Below are 9,741 nucleotides of genomic sequence, written 5' to 3' on the forward strand. Positions count from 1 at the left end.
ACAGACCAGACTAAGAGTAGAAAACGCTTTTTGTCCAAACTACAGTTGAGAATTTTGGTCTCTTTCCACAGCTATTGACCGCAGCTTTTGCCCATCTCTGTTAAAACCAGATGGTTCCATGGTTCCATTGTATCCTCGTATCCAGCGTGTTTCTAAAAAGGGTGATAAATCCCTAGCATTCAATTATCGTCCCATTACACTTGCACTCTTTCTAAAGTAAGGGAAAATCCATCCATTAACCACCAACTCCTAAACTATCCAGAAACATTCCATCTGATCAAAGGTCGCCAATATGGATTAGACGAGTGTCGATGTTACCCATCTATTGATAATTTCAATGGAAGAGTTTAGTGAGACTCAAGCAGTTGCTCTTGATGTTACTGAGGCTTTTGATCCTTTTTGACATGAAACTTTTCCGAATAAGCTTCGATCTTATGGATTGCTTACTGTTTTCTGTAATTGAGTATCCAGTTTTTCTCTCTGATTCCTCACTGTGGATAATGGTAGACTCTCTCTCTCTTCTAACTTCTCCAGTAACGCTGGCGTTTCCCAAGGTTTAGTTTTTTCTCATATTCTTTGCTCTTGTTTATTAATTACCTTCTTCCAATGGCTGGAAATCCTGTCCATAGGTTTGCTGATGACAGCATATTGCATTCCACATTCCAGTTTGAGAAATCTTGCCCTGCACAAACAGATTCAACTTCTCGAACATTCACTACCAGTTCCTTAAATACCGATCTCCAGCGAATTCTAAAGCTGGGCAAAGATAACTTAGTTGATCTCAATCCTTCTAAAACTCAGTCCTGTCTTGTATCTCTCAAATAGGATTCTTCTGTTCCGATGTTTATCTTTGTTGACACTCAGATCTCTAGAAAAGAACAGATATCTCTATCACTTCTAATCTCTCTTTTGGCATCATAAATATCCTTCTTCTGCATCCAAAAATACTGAGCTTTTTTCATTTTCTCTCAACGTTAATTTTCGTCTAAATTGCTACTCACTCTGTACACATCTCAAATCCGCCCAACCAAGGAATATTCTTCTGGGTTGGTACCCCCATAACCTCTCTCATGGTTCTAGTCTCCATTCAAAAGAGGACAGTCAGATTAATCAATGACCCATCTCTTACAAAGTCTGTCCACTCCCTTTTTTTATATACACTCTGTTTTTGCTGAGTACCAGCTTACCCAGAAGTACGTCAAATTTCATATCTACATCTATAAATCTCCACCATGGCTACCTAAATACCATTCCACCAAAAACACTTCAACCCATACCTATTCATCAACTCCACCATTCCACCAAAAACAGTTCAACTCATCAACTCCACCATTCCTATATGTCCACCATTTACCGAAACACTGTCTCATACCTACTAACACATGCAAACTCAACCATACCTACCTACATACATACCATACCATCAAAAGATTGTCTCATACCTATACATATAAGCACCATCATATCTATATATGTATTACCAAAACAGTCTCATACCTACACTATAAATACCATTATACGGATGCATATATTTATACTACCAAAATACTGTCTCATACCTACATATGCAAATTCCATTATACCTTCAATGTATTGCACTACCAAAAAACTGTCTTATACCTACCTACCAACTCTACCGTAACTACCTACCACGCTATCGCATACCATCTCTGCCACACCTACCTACATACCAACCACACTATCAAAAGACCACTTCGTTTTCATACCTACACATGCAAAAATATGTAGGTATCATACCTGCACATGCAAACTCAATCATACCTACTACTAAAACTCATAAATACGCCTCATACCTACGCTATAAAAACCATTATATTTATGTATGTATTTTTACTAACAAAACAGTCTCCCACCTTCATACCTACACATAAATTCCACCATACCTGTGTATGTATTGTACTATCAAAAAACTGTGCCATACCTACCTACACCTAACAACTCGACCATAATCACCTACTACACTATCGCATGACATCTCTGCCATACCTGCCTACATACCAGCCACGCTATGCAAAGACCATTTATCTCATACCTACACATTTAATCATACCTAGTACATATCATACTACCAAAACACTTTGTCTCATACCTACGTACTTACCTACCTATACCTATCAACTCTACCAAAACAGTCTCCCACCTACATACCTACACATAAATTCCACCATACCTGTGTATGTATTGTACTACCAAAAAGCTGTCTCATACCTACCTACACCTAACAACTCGACCATAATCACCTACTACACTATCGCATGACATCTCTGCCATACCTGCCTACATACCAGCCACGCTATGAAAAGACCATTTCTCTCATACCTACATACTTACCTACTTATATCTATCAACTCTGCCATACCTACGTACTTACCTACTTATACATATCAACTCTGCCATACTTATGTACTTACCTACCTATACCTATCAACTCTGCCATACCTACCCACTTGCACATACTAACTTCACTATACCTACCTATTCGCTACTTTCATATATCTACCTACCTACCTACCATCCATCTACCAGAACACGTCAATTTTCATACCTATCAAAGGTATTTCAAATCTCATATCTACAACTAATAATCTTCACTATACCTACTTACAGACAATACTACGCAAATGCTTAGTGTCATACCTACCTACGTAATCATTTCATATCTCCCTACTTACCTATCTATAGGTATGGTACTGCACGTACTTGTGCAACACTATACCTATATACCGACAAACCAAACTGGACGAGATAAACTTACTCAGGTTTGTTGGTTCGAAGGTTTGTTTAATGCAGGAGTTGTACGAAGGAGAAAAATCCAGGCATGATTGGAAATCGTGCGTTTAAAGTGAAAAGGCTAATTCAAATGAGATTCGAATCCAGGAAGGCAGGGAGCGAATCAGCGTTCATCAGAATTCTCTCATTTACAGGTTTTTGATTTCCCAGCAGTCACATCAGGGCGTTTGCTCTACTTGAATTTCAAGTCGACTTTAGGTAGCACACGCAAGCGCGTTAACCTCCCTGCTCGTTACTGATGACCCCAAGGAAATCAGCGACCTCTTACGATTGAATTATAAATTCTAATAGTTCCCGATTAGATACGAAAACTGATTAATGTACATTTTTGTTTGTTTTTTTTCTCCTCTGGACTTTATGCATATTAATTTTCTGGGTTTGCACCTTTCACTGCGTGACCATCTCCAAAGTCGATTTTTTTATTTATTTTTTGCAATAATCTTCATCAGGCGCCTACGATTAAAGAAACATGTCTGTCTTCTGAAAACGTGAACTTTAAATATAGCCAGAAAACGAAGAAGTTTTGCATATTAAAAGATGAAATGCAAATGGAATCGTAATTTAAAACGTCTCCGATTGAAATGGGGTTGTCGTGGTGGTAACCATGGCAACGTCACGCGCAAAGTGGAGTCGCTGTCAACGAGGCTATTTAGCGATCTTTTAAATACAGTTTTACACCCGAAAATGTCGGATATTAATTTTAAGAAGGTTGCGGTGGGGTGTGGGGGGGGAGGTTATCGATTTGATTGGTTTGAAGTAGAACGTTATTGATTTGTGCTTCGATTTTGCACTCCTTAATGGGTAACGAGAATCCATAAATAAAAAAAATGGGGACACTTTTATCATGTGTTTAAATACTCTGTCCAATCAATTTGATTAAAATTTCTTTTTTTCTCTCTCTCTTTCTCTCTGCTGGATGCACGTCGAGGTGTAGAGAGAAAGAAAGAGGCAGAGGGAGAGAGAGAATAATAGAGGGACATTTGGCAAATGATTTGAAAGAGAAAGCCGATCGATGTAAAATGTTTTCCAATAAGCTATTTGGTGAGAAGTATGAGTCGTTGCCATGGAAACCGAGCATTGTATTCGGAGATTGCGTACTGAAAGGTTAATTCGCTGTTTTGAGCCATTTGCATTCGTAAGTGCAGTTCTCTGGGAGAGGATTTTGACAGCTGCCCCCCTCACAGTTTGTTCATAATTCCCACCCCTCCCCCTTTTTTCCTTCTTTCATAGTTTAAGAAAGTTTTACTTGTTGCGTAGCTCTTTTCGTGTTCGGCTAATTTTTGCCCTATTTTGATTCGGTCTCTGTAAAAATTGCCTTTCCCCTTATAGGCGTCGATTAATTTCGGGTGGGGATGGTGCGTGGGTGAGAGCGAGATGCAGTGAAATCAACATCTGCACCAGTCGATTGTTGAAAGCGTTTGTTGATGAAGAAACTTTCAAAATGAATGAACGAATGTCGTTTTCAAGTAAGTCAGCGTCCGGTACTTGTGAGAATGGGAAACGCGTCATTCACAGTTTGCCACTTATTTATCTTGTCACCTCCTTTCTCTCTTTCTTGTTCACTCTCTCTATCTCTTTGTTTCTTTTTCTTTCTGTCTCATTCTTTCTCACTCTCTATCTCTTTGTCTTTCTCTCTCTCTCTGTCTTTCTTCATATATTTCCTGTCTCTTTCTCTTGCTCGGTCTCTCCTTCTCTCTCTCTCTCTCTCTCTCTCTCTCTCTCTCTCTCTCTCTCTCTCTCTTTCTCTCTCTCTCTCTCTCTCTCTCTCTCTCTCTCTCTTTATATCTTTCCTTATCTCTCTCTCTTTCCCTCCCTCTCCCCCGCTCTCCATATCTTCCGTTTTCTCATTGTGCCTCTATCTTTCCATCTCTCTCTCTCTCTCTCTCCTTTTCTTCCTACCTTTACTCTTTCTTTATCTTCTCTTCTCTGTTTCTTTCTCTTTCTGTTTTCTCTGTCTCTCTCTGTCTTTCCCTTTCGTTTTATCTCTCGTTCTTGTTTTCGTTTGTCTTTCTCTTACCCTTTCTCTCTGCCTCTTCCTTTATCGCTCATTTTTGTCTTTTTCTTTTTCCTTCTGTGCTGTCTTTCTCTCTCTCTCTCTGTGGCTTTTTGTATTATCTTTCTCCATTTCTGACTTTCTCTATTATCTCTCTCTCTCTGTGACTTTCTCTATCTTTCTCTCTCTCTATTATCTCTCACTCCCTCTCCGTGTAATGTTTCTCCATTTCTCTCTGTGACGCTCTCTGTTATCTTCCTCTATCTCTCTCTGTGCCTTTCTACTTTCTGTGTTATGTTTCTCCATCTTTCTTTCTCTCTCTCTCTCTCTCTGTGTGGCTTTCTCTATTTTTATTTCTGCGAATTTCTCTATTATGTTTCTCTCTGTGACTATATTATCTTCGTTCTATGCGACTTTGACGTAGGCGAGTGGTCAGGAATGAGAGTGCATAGCACGTGTTCCTTGAGTGTGGACCGGGGTTCGATCCCGTGACTACTAAATACGATAAATATTTGTATTGACGATTTATTGTAAACTCTACTGACTTGGTTGTCGTGCCGGAGTATAAACAGAATTTATTTTCTTTGTCTCTCTCTATCCTCTCCCTGTCTCTTTCATTCTCTTTCAGTTTTTTCTCTGTTTTTCTTTCCTTGAGCATCTCTCTCTCTCTCTCTCTCTCTCTCGCTTTCCTATCTTATCTACATGTGTTTGTCCGTCTTTCATCAACTTGTTTCTATTTTCTGCTGCCTTCTAAAGGAGTGTACCCTTCCTCCTCTGTCCGTACGGCCCTTACCTTTTATTTATTGGCCCGCTGGATTCCCCGTCCGCCTGATTACTCCGAACGAGTGCTTTCTGGCGGCCAGGTATGCCGAGGTCCGAGGCCTACCGCGTTTACGATGTTGTTATCTCTGTCCGACCGACTGTTCCTGCGGACGGAGGTCGTCTAAGAGCGTTCCAATGACTCGAACACGCCTTTCTTCTCATAAAACCGCGCGCTTTGTACGGTCCGCTATTACTGCGGCGTTTTATTCGGAAATTATTGTTTCCGCCCGACAGCCAATCGGATTTAATGTTCGCCCTCAGCGGAGGTACGCGCGATGATCACGTGACGGACCCCGATAAAAAGTGGCGGAAAATTGTCCCGAAAAGTGCGTTATTAAGCAGACGCCCGTCAAGAGGGACCATTTGGCGCTCCCCTTGGCGGGGGAGGTGCATTGGAGACTGGGATGATTGGGTTTTAATGCTTCGCCCTCCTCCCCGAAGAGCTCTTACAGGGGGCGAACGCTGTTCTCTTGTTTCTTCTTCTCCGCGTGCATTTGCTCGACCCCGGAACTGGCAATTTTAAGTCATTCTCGTCTTTTTATTCTCTCTTCCTTCCTTTGCCTCAGTTTAATATCATTTACCCCCCCCCCTTCCTTTCTGTGTTTCTCTTTCTTTCACTCATCCTTTTTCTCTTTCTAGCTTTGCTCTTCATCTGTTCTTCTTATACTGCTAAGTATAAGAAGAACCAGTTTCTCTCTCTAAAATAATCCTTTTAATCACTTCCCTCTGTCTGCCCGTTTTCGCTTCTCTCTCTCTCTCTCTCTCGCTCGCTCTCTCTCTCTCTCTATCTATCTGTCTATTTCCGCTAAGTCTGCCTGTCTCTGTTCTGTATTTGCTTCTCTTTTTTTTCACTTTTCTATATGTTTCTCTTTTCTTCTGTCTTTCTCTCTTCCCTTCTCTTCTCTTTTTTCCTCTCTCTTTCTCTGTTTCTCATTCCTTCTATCACTCTGTTTCTGTGAACTGCTCTGTCTTTCATATCTTCCTCTGTTTCTCTTTCCTTTTCTCTCTTCTCTCGTTCTGTTCCTTTCTTTGTTTCTCTTCTCTTCTTTCTCTTTCCTACTTACTCCTTTCTGTTTCACTCTATCCGTCTTCTTCTCTCTTTCTCACTCTCTATATGTTTCCCTTTCCTTCTCTCTTCTCCTACTCGTTATGTCACTCTCTTTCGCCTTCCTTCTGTGTCTTTCTCCTTCTATATTTATTTTTCTTTCTGTCTGTTCATTTTCATTATGTGTCTTTCTCCTTCCTCTGTCTCCCTTTCGCTGTTTCTCGTTCTTTCTCTCTATCTTCTTCGTTCTCTCTTTCTGTAAATCGCGGATTCGTGATTCCTGATGAAGCTCCAAAGATGGCAGAAACAGCCTAAAATCTTCGCCCTCGTAAACCCATCATTCCACGTTGACACCTGAAGAAATCTCTCATCGAACCACTTTCCAACTCTTAAATGCATCCACGTTTTTTTTATTTTCTGACGATAGATGTCGCCTAGGTATGCATGCGCCTCGCCCGCTCATTAAAAGTGCGCGCTCATCGAGAGAAATAAATCACTCTCGAAACGTAATCCTGTTTGAATATCTAAAGATCGCCAAATGTCTTTAATTGAAGGAAAATGTCGGCCAGAATGGGTCGATTAGAGTTTTCTGTCCGCGCCACCGAAAAACAGCGGAAACGTCGCCGTCAGTTTCGCAGATATCCGTCGAATAAGAAACGCCGAAAATTCAGCGGAGGGGGCCGCTAATGCGTTCATGAAATATTAATGAGGGATCTTCCCGAGTCATTGCGACGAACAAAAGAGAAATTTTAGGCCGCGAAATCCGCGGATACTTTGCGAATCTCAGACGATCACCGTCGTGTGAGAATGATGTCCGCACTCATTGAAAAAATATTCATGACCCGAGCCGGAGCAGCAGAAACAAAAGGCCCTCCCCTGCCAACGGCGACTTTGGCAGCGCATTTCAATTGAAATTATCCAATTGGCACGAGTTTCTGGGGAATCGGCCAATAAGCATGCGCCGATAGATAGATTACCGAATATACGAGGTACGCGGATGTGCTGCCCGATGTCATCATATTATCGAAATGATCGTGGAGCGACTTGTGTCATTCGAAAATCTGTAAATATTCGTCAGACGCTATTGCTTAATTTCGTTCATCTGTTTTGCCCCTTTCTTATCGCTGTCTCTCTCTCTGTTTATTTCATTCTATTACCTCTCTCTGTCTACTTCAAACTATTATCTCTCTCTATTTCTTTCTGTCTAATATTAATCTTCCTCTCTCTCTATTTCACTCTATTATTTCTCTCTCTCATTCTATCTCTCTTTATCTCTGTCTATTTTGCTCTGTTCTCTCTCTGTCTCTCTCTCTCTCTTTCTCTCTATCTCTTTCTAATATAATTTCTCTCTTTCTATCTCTCTAATATTAGTTTCATAATTTCGCTATAATCTCTCTCTCTCTCTCTCTCTCTCTCTCTCTCTCTCTCTCTCTCTCTCTCTCTCTCGAGCTGTTTAATATTAATCTTTGTATTGTTCTCCCCAGTATTAATCTGTCCTCGTGACTGTCTGTTCCTCTCTGTGTAATTTTTATTGTTTCTCTCTCTTTTCTCTTTTTTTTCTTTTATCTTTCTATCTCTCTATTTCTCCTTTCCTCTTCTTATATATGTATCTTTCTTTTTTCTCTTTATGTATCTTTCTTCTTTCTCTTTATATTTCTTTCCATCTTTCTCTGTCATTTGTTTTTCTTCGTCTCATTCACTTTCTATTTATTTCTGTCTATATTTTGCTCCTCTATTGTTTGCTTCCTGCTTCTTTCTTCTCTTTCTCTCTCTCTTTCTTTCTCTCTGTATCTCTCACTGCTCCTGTCTGTCTCTGTCTGTGTTTCTCTCTCTGTTTCTCTGTTGTCTCTCTCTCTTTATTTTTCTGCGTGTCTCTCTGTCTCTCTCTTTGTGTGTCTCTTTCTTTCTCTGTGAGTGTGTCTCTCTCTCTCTTTCTGTCTGTTTCTCACCTCACTCTGTGTGTATCCCTCGGTGTCTCTATCTGTCTCTCTCTCTCTCTGTGACTCTTTCTTTCTCTGGGTGTCTGTGTCTGTCTGTTTGTCACTCTGTGTGTATCTCTCGGTGTCTCTGTCTGTCTTTCTCTCTCTCTCTATTTCTCTTTCTCTGTGTGTGTGTCTCTCTCTCCGTGTCTCTTTTTTTCTCTGTGTGTGTGTGTGTGTGTGTGTGTGTGTGTGTGTGTGTGTGTGTGTGTGTGTGTGTGTGTGTGTGTGTGTGTGTGTGTGTCTCTCTGTATTTTTCTTTCTCTTTGTGTTGTCTGTTTGCCATTCTGTGTGTATCTCTCGGTGTCCTTGTCTGTCTGCCTTTCTTTCTATTTCTCTGTCTCTCTCTTTCTCTCTCTTTCTCTCTCTCTCTCTCTCTCTCTCTGTTTGTCACTCTGTGCGTACCTCTGACTGTTTCTGCGTCCGTCTGTCTCTCTCCCTTTATCTTTCGGTCTTTTTCTCTCTCTATTTGTCTGTCACATTTCCCTCTATCTTTCGCTCGCTGATTTCTGTCTAATTTTTTGTTTTCTATCTTCGACCAAGAAAAACAGATATTTCTCTCTCTCTTTCTCTCTCTTTTCCTTTCTCTCTCTTCATAACGTTTCACTTCTAAATAAATCCAACGTTTTGTTTTTAGCTTGCAGTTTAAGGTTGTGTCTCAGTTTACGTATAGGGTTGGGGTTGGGTGGGGTTGGGTTGGGGTTGCACATCTGTAGATAAATGAGGGTTGTCAAATTTGAAAGCGAAGTGTTCGATTAAACTGTGTTTCTGTTGGAAGAATTCGATTGCGTTTGGCTCGGTTGCCACGCGCTGTGTTTTCTCAGAACATACGTTAAGTTTAAAGTAGTGGTGCCAAGTTGGTGTTTGCATCCGTATAAATCCTCCCTCGCAAACAAACACGCGCTCCAACGGAACTCCGTCGGGCACGTGCAGGTCGGAGAACACTAAAACGCTCCGCTTATCCATCGAAGTATCGAAAAGAGCGAATATTTCGAAGAACAAACACCTGTTCCCCGAATGGTGGAGAAATGGGGTTTCATAAAATCCATCAGCCCTGCTGTCTAACTCCATCTTTATTCTTCTTTGTCAAG

Source organism: Mastigoproctus giganteus, chromosome 8 (assembly GCF_048544385.1).
Source record: "Mastigoproctus giganteus isolate SK-2022 chromosome 8, ASM4854438v1, whole genome shotgun sequence".
NCBI lineage: Eukaryota > Metazoa > Arthropoda > Arachnida > Uropygi > Thelyphonidae > Mastigoproctus > Mastigoproctus giganteus.